Source organism: Drosophila takahashii, chromosome 2L (assembly GCF_030179915.1).
Source record: "Drosophila takahashii strain IR98-3 E-12201 chromosome 2L, DtakHiC1v2, whole genome shotgun sequence".
Taxonomy (NCBI): domain Eukaryota; kingdom Metazoa; phylum Arthropoda; class Insecta; order Diptera; family Drosophilidae; genus Drosophila; species Drosophila takahashii.
Window position 1 is genome coordinate 32,796,736 of NC_091678.1, and position 12,149 is coordinate 32,808,884.

The 12,149-nt window shown below is 40.4% G+C and overlaps 1 protein-coding gene across 5 annotated transcripts in view; it reads left to right on the plus strand.

Moving 5' to 3' along the window:
- LOC108070170 (uncharacterized) overlaps positions 1–12,149 on the plus strand; it is a 123,886-nt gene that overhangs the window by 67,579 nt on the left and 44,158 nt on the right. For 4 of the 5 annotated variants that reach the window (XM_044393677.2, XM_044393676.2, XM_044393678.2 and 1 more), the window contains exon 2: positions 7,854–7,964. The exons of the other annotated variant lie outside the window; for it this stretch is intronic. The gene's annotated coding sequence lies outside the window, so the exon portion shown is untranslated. The remainder of the gene's footprint in view (positions 1–7,853; positions 7,965–12,149) is intronic. 5 annotated transcript variants of the gene reach the window in all.

The following is a 12,149-nucleotide window of genomic DNA, read 5'->3' on the forward strand; positions in this document are numbered from 1 at the left end:
TTTCTTGCTATTGACGGTTGGCCAGGAGAGCTTTGATCTCCCGAGACCCTGCTTTTTCGACCAACTTTTACAAGCTTGTGTTTTGTAGTGCTCGTGAATCCTTGCTTGGACTGTATTTAGAGATTCAGGTAGACTAGTTGTATAGGAGTCGTCTGCCGACCCCATTCGTGCAAGTTCATCCGCCTTTTCGTTACCTGGTATATCATTGTGCCCTGGCACCCATGTTATCTGTTATTATTGGTAAGCTCTTAACAGCCGACTTACAATCGGCTACTAGTGTCGAGTTCGTTCTTGCTGCTGCGAGAGATTTGATAGTTGCTTGGCTAACAGAGTATATGCATACCTTGGTATTCCTGAGGCATTGCTGAATCGAAAGCTTGGCTGCTTCTAAAATAGCAAGTACCTCAGCCTGAAAAACTATCGCTGATTCTGGGAGGTGGAATTTCGATTCTGTCCCCCAGCTTTCAGCGAAAATTCCAGCCCGTACACCACAGTCCATCTTGGAGCCGTCAGTGTAGAGTGATACCTCATCTTGTCCGGTTACTCTGTCCTTCTTCCAGTCTTCCCTCGTTGAAAAGGTAGTCGTGAATCCGTTTTCAAATCTTATCTCCGCTGTCATATAATCCGTTTTGTTCTTTTGCTGTCCTCAAAGATACGGCAGTGCCCTGTGTAATAGCCTTTCCAGCATTTACTTGCCTTCAGTCTGGCCGCACTCTGCGCTGCCGTATCCCTTATGAAAAGTTCTATAGGCATTATATCCAGAATAGTGTTCAACGCGGCAGCCGGGCATGATCTTAATGCCCCTGTAGCTCCTCCGCAAACTAATCTCTGTATTTTTGTCAGCTTGATAATATTGTATGCTCTTGTCAGGGCTGGCCACCAGACTAGTACCCGTAAGTGAGAATTGGCCTTACCACTGCTGTGTAAAGCCATATTATTATCTTAGGGTGTATACCCCAGTTTTTGCCGAACATTTTCCTGCACGAGTAGAATGCTATACTGGCCTTTTTAACTCGTTCCGTGATGTTCTGTTTCGACGAGAGCTTCGGGTCTAGTATCACTCCTAGGTACTTGCCTATACCCAATATCTCGAGTTCTATTTGTCTATTTTTGGTTTACTGTATGGTGGGATCTTTGTTCTTCGCGTGAAGAGCATTACTTCGGTTTTATAGCTATTCCGGTTTTTGCCCATTCATTGAGTCGGGTAAGGGCCCACGTCGTTATGTTACTAATGACATCTGGGAATGGTCCTGATATTAGCAGCACTACGTCGTCTGCGTAGACTTCTACTTTAACTCCTCCGCTATTGAGCTTTCTCAATATGTCGTTCATGTTAATAGAACCCCGCCCTGAGGTGTGCCTCTCCTCACAAAGCGTGTGATGTAAGTGCCACTCAGTTCGGCTGTTATCGTCCTGCTCGTGAGCATAACTCCGATCCAAGCTCTGAAGTCTCCCTTAATTCCGATCGAGTTGAGGGAGCTCAGTATGGATTTGGTGTTTACATTATTGAACGCACCTTCTATATCTAAGAAGGTGGCCATCGTATATTGGCTAAAATGTAGCGATTTTTCTATGTGGCAGACTACTTTGTGTAGTGCCGTTTCTGTCGATCTGCCCTTTCAGTACGATAGGAATATAGATAATTCGTTCCAGCGTTTTCATTATGAAGGAGGTCAGGCTGATCGGCCTGCAATCCTTTGCTAGGATATGGTGGCTTGCAGCCACCTACTGATGCTGAGCTGTGTTGCTAGAAGCATTGCCGGGAAAATGCCGTCTGGCCCCGGACTTTTTTATTTATCGAAAGAGTTTATCGCCCATTTGATTCTTTCAATGGTTATGATATCCCTTGTGTGTGTTGGTTGATGAGCCCTCTGACCTTCAGTAGGTGCTGACTTTTCTCGAAGGTTGCCTGGAAAGTGTGTATTTACTAGTATCTCTATGGATTCTTCCACTGTTGTAGTCGCTGATCCGTCTTGTTTGTGTAATAGAGTTGGGCTGTTATATTCTTTGGCAAGGACCTTGCTTAGTCTAGCCGAGTCTTTTATACCCTCGAGCGATTCGAAATAATTCCTCCAAGAGTCTTTCTTAGCTGCGGTTACGGTTAACAAAGTTATAAAACTGATTCGGATCATTTGAAAATTCAAATTTGCAACGATTTAAATACAAAGAATAGCAATGACTGTTAAAAGCATTAAAATGAGATCGAGCCACAAAATATTTCGAAAAATCGGATGGCTTACCGGATTTTTATTACTTTTTATAAGTGTTTTTTTTAAGATTTTTAAGTTTTTGAAGCGCATTTGTAAACCAGGGGAGCCTGTTAGGCTTTAGAGGAAGCCTATCCGGAAAGCATTCATTAAAAAAAGTCTTTAGAACGCTATAGAAAACTCCAGTGGCACTTTCGACGTCCATACAGTTAAAAAGATCTTTCCAATTATATTGCGAAATCATTAAATTATGTATATTTTAGTCACAATTACCCAAGCATCTCAAGGTATGGGAGGCAATTGTCAATTCCATTGCTGGACAACAGCGTCAATTCTAAATACCGTGACTCCAGACGGCTCTGAAACAAACACAAGATCTAATTGTCTATTTAATGAATTTCGTATAAAGCTAACTTGCTGTAACAATAATTCAGAAAGGCCATCCACAAAAGGTCTCTGTTGGAAAGAGAGGATAGAATAGTTTTAATAGCAGATATATGTTGCTCATAAATTATTAAGTCAGAACCATGTAGAATATAAGAACATGGAACAAAAATAGTGTAATGTACCTTGTCGCTCTTTTGTCCACAAAATGAATAAGCCTAGAAGCAGACTTTAATTTTTTTTTGTCCCACTCAGGTTACCAAAGAGAATGAATCGCTGCCAAGCTCAGCTCAAAAAGGTTGCACTCAAGAGAAATTAGGGAATCAAAATTACATGAGAGTACCGTGGGTTGGCAGACAAAAATGGCGATCTTTGGGGAAATTTTAATTTTAACGATTAGAAAAGTCATTAAATAGTCGTGGGTTATACCATATTGTCAATTTATTTAGGTTAATTTTATTTAGGTACCCAGGTGCAATAGCACACCTTTAATCTCCCAGCCATTGGTTTTTCCATCAATATGCTCCAACATCCAGACGTTTCAGGCAAAACTGAGCTTTCCCGAAAGAGATCGGCCAAAGCAGCGGCCAGAGAGGAGAGGGGCTTCAGTTTTTATTACCAGCGCTTACCATTACGCTGCTCGGCGCCGAGGCCGCGGAAAGTCGGAAAACGGCGGAAAACAGCCTGGGAAATACCGCTGATCGTCGTACGAAAAGTCCGGCAGAATCTACGTTTTTTTTCTGAGTGTGAAAATATAATAATTGCCTGAATAAGAACCACCCGAAAAAGTCACGCACACACACATGTAACCTGCAAGACCACCACGCTGCAATACTTACGTTAAAGTACAGTGGCCTCTCTTATGAGCATCTCCGGTTGCTGGCTTTCTGTGTAATTTTACCTTTAAATGGTATTATTCTAAATGTACGCCACTGTACTCTCCCCCCTTATGATTATCTCAGGTTTTTTTTTCTAAATTTTATATTTAAATTATATTTTTCTTAATACTTAAATTTAATTCCTTAAAAGAAATAAAAGCCCATTTGTGAGTGTGTATGCGAGCGGTATAGCAACGCCAGAAAATCAGTGAAGAAAATTCTAATACAAACGTAAATTAATATGTGGTAAATAAAAATGAAACCAATCAAGTAAAGTCATAGCTTTAGGCATGTTAAAGAAAGAAGAAAGAAAAGAATGCCCGTCTAGGTCAATTTGGTGAGGTTCTTGTGTCGTGTGGTGAATCAAAAAATTAGGGAATCAAAATTACATGAGAGTACCGTGGGTTGGCAGAAAAGAAAAGAAAAGAAAAGAAAAGAAAAGAAAAGAAAAGAAAAGAAAAGAAAAGAAAAGAAAAGAAAAGCAAAGAAAAGAAAAGAAAAGAAAAGAAAAGAAAAGAAAAGAAAAGAAAAGAAAAGAAAAGAAAAGAAAAGAAAAGAAAAGAAAAGAAAAGAAAAGAAAAGAAAAGGAAAGAAAAGAAAAGAAAAGAAAAGAAAAGAAAAGAAAAGAAAAGAAAAGAAAAGAAAAGAAAAGAAAAGAAAAGAAAAGAAAAGAAAAGAAAAGAAAAGAAAAGAAAAGAAAAGAAAAGAAAAGAAAAGAAAAGAAAAGAAAAGAAAAGAAAAGAAAAGAAAAGAAAAGAAAAGAAAAGAAAATTATGATTATATTATGATTATATTATTATATTTTAAATAACTATTATATTTATATAGGGGAGAGTGGGGGAATTTCGTCAGCATTTTTTCAAAGCTATTTTTTGTCCATCTTGAGACACGTTATCATATTTCTATTTTTATTGTTGAATGCGGTTAGCACCAAGCTTTAAAATGTGACATTCCCCTATTTTTTTAATTACCTTGGTGATTTATAAAAAAATAAAATTTAAAACCAATATACTGGGGAAATCTCGCCACACAGGGGGGTAAAATCACCACACCACCGGGGCAATTTCGTCACCTGAAAAATGTAGGGAGTTTAACGCCTGTAAATATGCTACACTGATCAAGCGTACCATTTTTGTTGACGTCCTATATTTGTTGCTGCTGCTGGTAGTCTGTTCGTTAGCCAGCTCGTCAAATATAAAAATATGTATTTAAAATAGGTGCGAATTTACCCTTAGCGTAGAGTGGCAAAATTTCCCCAGACAGTCCTTTTTTAGAAGTAAATTATTTTTCTTCCGAAATTAGGCGCGAAGTTAAAAATCACTGACGCAGAAATGCACATTATAGCACTGTGTATTATATAAAAAATCGTGTATCTTATTCCTTTTGAATTGTGGCATACAGAAAAAATTTCGTCGAGAACTAAATGTAGCTTTTGAACTGTTAAAACACATTTAATATTATAGCTTAATTATCTTGGCCTTCTGTGCAAAACAAATGCATTGGTTGTGTCTGGCCGTCTTGAAGGACTAAAACAAAAAAATTATATATTTTTACGACTTATGGATTCCGAGATATTGCAGGTGACGAAATTGTCCCTGTGACGAAATTCCCCCACTCACCCCTATCTATAAATTTATATTCTGCTAATTCCTTGCGTAAAATAGTGATTGTGGGTTTGAATAAGCCCTGTAAAAATATGTCAGCAGTACATTTAAATATTTTATATTAATAAATGAATTTTATAATGAATTTTGAGTAGACCGCCAATTAGCTAAAGGGGACATGCCGATAACAGGAGATGTTGGGATAACAAAGAGGGTTAATTCCCTCATCTAGGGATCACACCTTAGCTATGGGACGGTGTGATCATGGAAGGGGGGCTCTTGTGGTCGCAACAACATCTTGCCACATTCTTGGGATTTTTATTTTTCCTTTTTATTTGTAACCATTTTCATTTCCTAACTTCAATTCTAATCAAATCTCCAAAATATTCGTCAGTCCGAATTGCGTTACCGTCGACTTATTCTTGCACGTGATCGATTTAATGATAATATATTTATGTGATTTCTTTTGTGGAGATAATGGGCTGTATATCCACGGACTCGACGACTAGCCGGAACCATCACGTGGTCCGACCGATATACGAATTGTCATCTGCTCTTCCTTTTGGAAAATATAAAGTTTTCTGGGATCTCCCTCTGTACGTTACATGCTACAATAGACAAGGATTGCAGGGAAACTTTTACAAACAAACAAATTTTATGTCACCGGGGACATGAGAGTGAATTCTCTCCGAATTTAAGGTAAAGGTAACGGCGGTCAAAACACCCCTTGCCCAACGGGAAAGGTTATCGGTTCTGTAGGTATTAAAGTTGTTTGACAGAACTTCAGAGTCGGTTATCTCTGGTTTCAGTTGCTTCCTATGTGGATCAACCGACAATCTCTTTTGACCCCCAGCAGGAATCTAATCCTCGCTCGGCTGGACCCAGAAGCGGTCCTTACTGTATCTATAGGAACAGTCAGCACCGAATTCTGTGCCTCAGGTTGGCATCCAGAAACAGGGCTATCTCCGGAACTGGCTGTTTCCATAGTTGGCGCAGTTGGCTCGCTTACCCCTGTGCCGACAGGGACTGCTGCAGATACCAAGTTCAGTGTTTTGTTTTGTTTCACGGTCTTATTAATTGCCCCTGAGCTGGCTTTTTTTGCGTTTAGGCGACTTGGTTAATAATAATTTTTTTTTATTAAATTGGTCACAAACGGAATTGAACCCGTTATCGGGCTGTTTAAAAACTCCTGAAAGGTTCAATAGGCCGTCTCGAGTCTGCATCATAAAGCTGCTAGGGACATTGAAATGCAGGCGACCCAGTAACTCGGTACTTTCCACATCACCGTGAATAATATTCCTCATAAACGTAATACCAAGCACAGTTCTTCGGTTAACTAATAATGGTAAGGTAATTAGAGTAGTCTACTAGAGTAGGATGGCAGTATTAGACTTGTATCCCAGTTAAGTTCCGTAAGCGAAATATTAAAAAAAATTTTTGCAGAGGCTTAATCCGGTCTATATGCACCCTATATTGGGGACTCCAATCTGAAGCGCAGTACTCAAGAATTGGTCGGACTAATGACCAATCATTAGTTTACACTTAGAACCATTTAAAGTTAAGTCATTATTCATGCACCATGTTTGAAATGCAGAGAGAATAGTATACATCGGATTGTAAAGCTAAACTTTGTGCGGGATAATTAAATTGCAGGCACAACTTAACGTCATCTGCGTACATAAGTACACGTGAGTTCGTTGGGATAAAAGGAAGGTCATTTATAAATATTGTAAACAGGAGCGGACTAAGATGACTTCCTTGTGGTACACCGGACGTAACTCGGATAAAGAGTTCTTAAAAATTACCCTTAGAGTCCTGCCATTCAAATAACTTAAGATCCACCTAGGAAGATCATCAGGAAACATTAAGAGGTCAGGTTTTTTGAGTCAGGTAAAGATGATGATGTTGATGGCTGTTTAAAGATATATTCAACTTCCTTTGAACGATTTTTTATACCCGTTACTCGTAGAGTAAAGGGGTATATTGTATTCGTGCAAAAGTATGTAACAGCTAGACAGCTAGTTTCCGACCCCATAATCAGGGTCACATTGATCAGGGTCACTAGCCGAGTCGATCTAGCCTACAAAAGCTAAAAGGTAAAGATTTTCCACACATATTCTTGGGCCTCCTACGCAGCGCAAGTTTATTTCAGCCGAGCGCCACGCCCACTAACTTTTAATTTTTGCGCCCACATCTTTAAAGATTTCCGAGAAGTATAAATGCAATTTTATTGTGTATATTAATACCTATCGAAATGTAGAAGACAATTTTCAAATCGGACCATTCATAAAAATGTTATACGCAATCCAAATTGTTTATATATCTATCTCCCTTGCACTCCCTTTAGCTGAGGTTCGATTATTAGATAGTCGGGACACCAACCCGACTATAGCGTTCTCTCTTGTCTTTCTCCTATCTTCGTACTCTTCAACAAAAATGCCTGCAGGCCAAAAATTGGCTAAGCACATCATAGCAAAATGAGCCAAGGGAACGCCGATCTTATGGAAAATTAAATTTATCAACCTTTAGATCATCAATCTGAACTTTGTTACGGATATACGCCGTAATGTCCATGGATGAAAGGTTAGGACTCATCCGAGAAACACAAATTGGTTTCCGCTGCGGTACACAGGTGACTGTTTTGGGTACCACGCATAATCATATATTGCCTGATTATTTTAAAAATTAAATTAAAATTAAATTAAAAATTTCTTCTACATTTCGATAGGTATTGATAAACACTATAAAACTGAATTTTTACTTTTCCGGAATCTTTAAAGGTGTTTGCGCCAGACACCTCTTAAACTCGATTAAGGAGATTGTGGGCGTAAGAGGAGGCGTGGAGCTCGGCTGAAAGAAACTTGCGCTGCGTAGGAAGCCAACGTATATGTGTAAGTAATCCCAACTTTCTAGCTTTTGTAGTTTCCGAGAATTCAACGTTCATACGGACAGACAGACGGACAGACAGACGGACAGACAGACGGACAGACAGACGGACAGACAGACGGGCAGACAGACGGACAGATAAATCCTCCTTCCAGGCTGGTCTTACAAAGTGACCGTACGAATTCTAGAAATATACTAAATCTGTCAAAATAAAAATAAATTAAATTAAGTTAGGAATCGGACTCCATCATACTCCCGGCCTTGATAGGATCCGGAATCCTTCAATTGACTTATTGCTTATTGGACGGGAAGCGGAGCGATTTTGTGCACTGGTCCTCGAAGCACTCCCTTCTGCGTTTGGAGATCCACGACTCGCACCTTGTCGTCCTTCCCAGCAATCTTTGCGATGACACGCCCCTGTTGCCAGTTTTGGGAAGCTTCGTTGTCCTCGTGTATAAGAACCAGTTGTTCTTCACTTAGATTGGGCTGTGGACTAGTCCATTTGGCGCGTTGCTGGAGCGTGTGAGAATAGTCTCGACGATTAAGATATACCGACTGCTGTATATGTTTAATTACCCTCCAAAAATAACATTAAGCTCTAGAGCTGCGATGTGTACTACTTCTTGTTTGTTTATGGCCCTGTTAGCTGAATTTTTATTGAATAGCTTGATGATAAGGCGATGAGTAATCAAAAATTATTCGATGACTGACAGTCGGTTCAAAAATAGACCTTTCCGATGTATGGTGCTATTCTTTGATCGATTTTTTTGTATGTACGATCTTACAAAACTAATGCGCATAATTCCAATTTAGGAAGCCTATGCACCTTAATTGGCGCTACACGAGACTTGGCTATTAGCAGATTGACTTTGATTCCTTGGATCGTCTTAGCTCGTTTGTAAATGCAGCATCCATACGCGCGTTCCGACGCGTCGGCGAAGCCGTGCACTTCGCTCTCGTGGCTGAGTGAAGTGTGCACGAATCTTGGAATGCATAGATTCGAGGTATTCTCAAATTCTCCCTGAAGAGTTTCCCAGGTTAGCCGTAAATTTCCCTCTAAGGGCTCTTCCAATCTAATTTGACAAGAGTTAGATTTTGTAGGAAAATCCTTATTAACCCTAGAAAATGGAAAACCCTTGCAATGGTTGAGAGAACTGTTCTTCGAGTCTGTGGTTCGTTGACGAAAGCCTTGTAGTGAAAACCGAATGTATCCTGAGCTAATCAGAGGGCTTTCACTGTATCCGGCTCGTCGAGTTTAATCTTAGCTTCTCATTGTAGTCCGTCTACCAAACTAGTTGAGTTGCTGTGAAACTTCGTTAACACGAGGCCCGCTCGTTCCAGTATTTCGGTTAGCTGCCGCCTTTCTATGTATAGTAGGACAAGGTCTTCAGCACCGGTTAGTACGTCGTCCACGTATAGATCGGATTTGAGTACGCTTGTTCCGATCGGAAACTCACTTGCAAATGCGTTGGCGATGTATGCTGTTATATAATTATTATCGCAATTACAAATGTCGAACCAAGAATCATATATCATAACAATTGCTGCCAATTGCAATTCTAGAGTTAGACCGTTACTCTGCTGAACAGTCATCAATATGCCGACGCAGCGAATATAGCTGACACCACAATTCGGAAATATCACTGCATAAGCACTTTTCACTTTCGTATAACAAGCCAAGGCAGCTTGCAAATACAGTAATTCGCAAATTGTTGCATCAATAGGCATCTTGTGATAGCGCAAAGTCATTGCAGGAATTATATATAACAACGATTGAGTCTCTCTCCTGCTTGAAGGGCCTAGGCATCGACGTATCCACAAATTGGATACCAAATTTTAGTCGTGCCCCTGACAGACAATGTCGACATAAAGAACCGGGCTTTGTATGAGCAATCACTTGGAAGCTCGACTGAGATCCAACCATTACATAAAATTATATATTTTTTGGATCAAAGAGTACGAGTCCTAAACACAGGAATATCGGATAAATCGTCGAAAAGAATGCCAACGAACCCAACGTGTGCGTCCTCAACAACTGGAAAGTTCTCTGCATGTGAATTCTTTAAAAAAGAAGTCCATCCCCTTTACAGATGTGAAGACTTCCGATCTAGGCCCACACTTGAAAGATTAAATTGGGTACTGAAACAAAAAATGTGTGTCAAATGCTTCAGCACTGATCACAAAACAAAGGACTGCCGCAGTCGAAAGTGCCTCGTACACCAATTGTAGGGGCGGCTAGTAATAAGAATTAATATCTACTCGCCCCGGCTAAGGTTGCAGTACAGGCCAACAATGGTCAGTGTGCAAACTTTAGAGCACTACTGGACTCTGGATCGCAGATAAATCTGATTACATAGCGAATGGCTTCAATGTTATCACTAAAGCTCCACAATGCTAAGTTACGAATTATAGGCATTGGAGAACTCCCAAAAACTAGTACAGCACGAGTCAACATACTAGTTAAATCACTTCATAGTGGTTTCACACAACGGATTGAAGCTTTTGTATTACCCCAAATAATACCTGATCAGCCAGCCAGCAAAGTTATCCAAGGGAATGGCTTTGGCGGACCCCAACTTTGACAAACCAGGAAAAATAGACCTGCTCATTGGTGCAGAGCACTATTATTCTTTATTATTATTTATTGTTTTGGCTTCCTAACGATAAATTTGCTCCCAAATCAGAAGAACTTTACAACCAAAGGTCCAATTATGCAAAACATAAAGTTGGGCTGGATCGTAGGTGGTAAGGTAAATGCTACTGACAGTTCGTCCGCCGTCTGCGCAATTAATTCCATACAAGAAACCAACGATTTAATAGAAAAATTTTGGACATTGGAAAACTTGGACACAACCGAAAAACATCGGTCTCCCACAGAAGCATACTGCGAAAAACAATTCATGGGAAATTTAAGGACAGCAGCAGATGGAAAATTCATTGTAAAACTCCCGTTCTCTGAACAAGCTTCAGCCTTGGGGGAGTCAAGAGAAAAAGCTACGCAAAGGTTCCTCGCATTGAAGCGAAGAACATCAGCAGAAGTTTGGAAAGGGTATTCCGACTTCATGGATGAGTATGAAAAATTGGGACACATGAAAAGTGTAGCTCCAGCACAAATTCCCAAAAGTCATTACTTCCTTTTCTACCAAACGCTGTTTGGAGCGGTAAGCATCTATACGGTAGTTACCCGCTCTCCCGCATAAAACGTTGTTGTTGGCACAGCTAAAACTAACGCTCCCCCGCTTACTCACTCCCGCTCACTCTCTTCCGCTCTCTTACTCTCGTAGCTTTTTTTCTCTTTGCACTGTGGTTCGAAATATCGCGATGGCTGTCTGTTGTTCGAAGAAATGCAAGTCGTTGATTTTGGCTAGACCACAGAGTATTCCGTGCCATTCGTGCGATAGTATTTTTCATGCAAAATGCCTTGGCTATTCGGGCCTTGTTCGCGATGCAATCGACATGAGAAGTGGCTTGCGCTACTATTGTGAAGAATGTGTTGCTTATGAAACCCAGGCAATGTCTATAAGACGGGTCACAAAAAGCACTGTGACGGAATTAATTCGTAACATCCGTAGAAATACCGAGCTGCTTGTGGCGATTGAGTCGCAGCTCACTAGCGGTATGATATCTGAACCCGATTCTCCTAAGCGTAAAAAGATCGCGGTTGATAGACAACCCACGGTAGTCGCTAGTGAAACTCTCTCTGGCGATCCGGGGTCTGCAGCACAGCAATAGATCTCAGCTGCCGCACAAATGGTACTGAGGTCAAAATCTAAAAAAGATTCGCTTTCCGAATGTAAAGGACGTGAGATTTTGCTGCATGAGACACCCGAAAAAAATACAGAGATGATTCCAACGCCGCATGTTGACTTAACGTCTGGAGTACCGACTGGAAGTGCAGCCATAAATGCTGTAGTACCAAAACCTGTCACATGCGTGGTACCTAAAACCGTCAACTGTGTACCGCAGCGGAAAAAAATTTTTGTTTCTCGGCTGAATCCTGACTTTTCATCCCTGGACATTACGGCCTATATCCGTAACAAAGTTCAGATTGATGATCTAAAGGTTGAACGATTTAATTTTCCATATGCTAGGGAAGTATCATCATTCAAGATCGGTGTTCCCTGTGCTCATTTTTCAACGATGTGGTCACCCAATTTTTGGCCTGCAGGCATTTTTGTTAAAGAGTACGA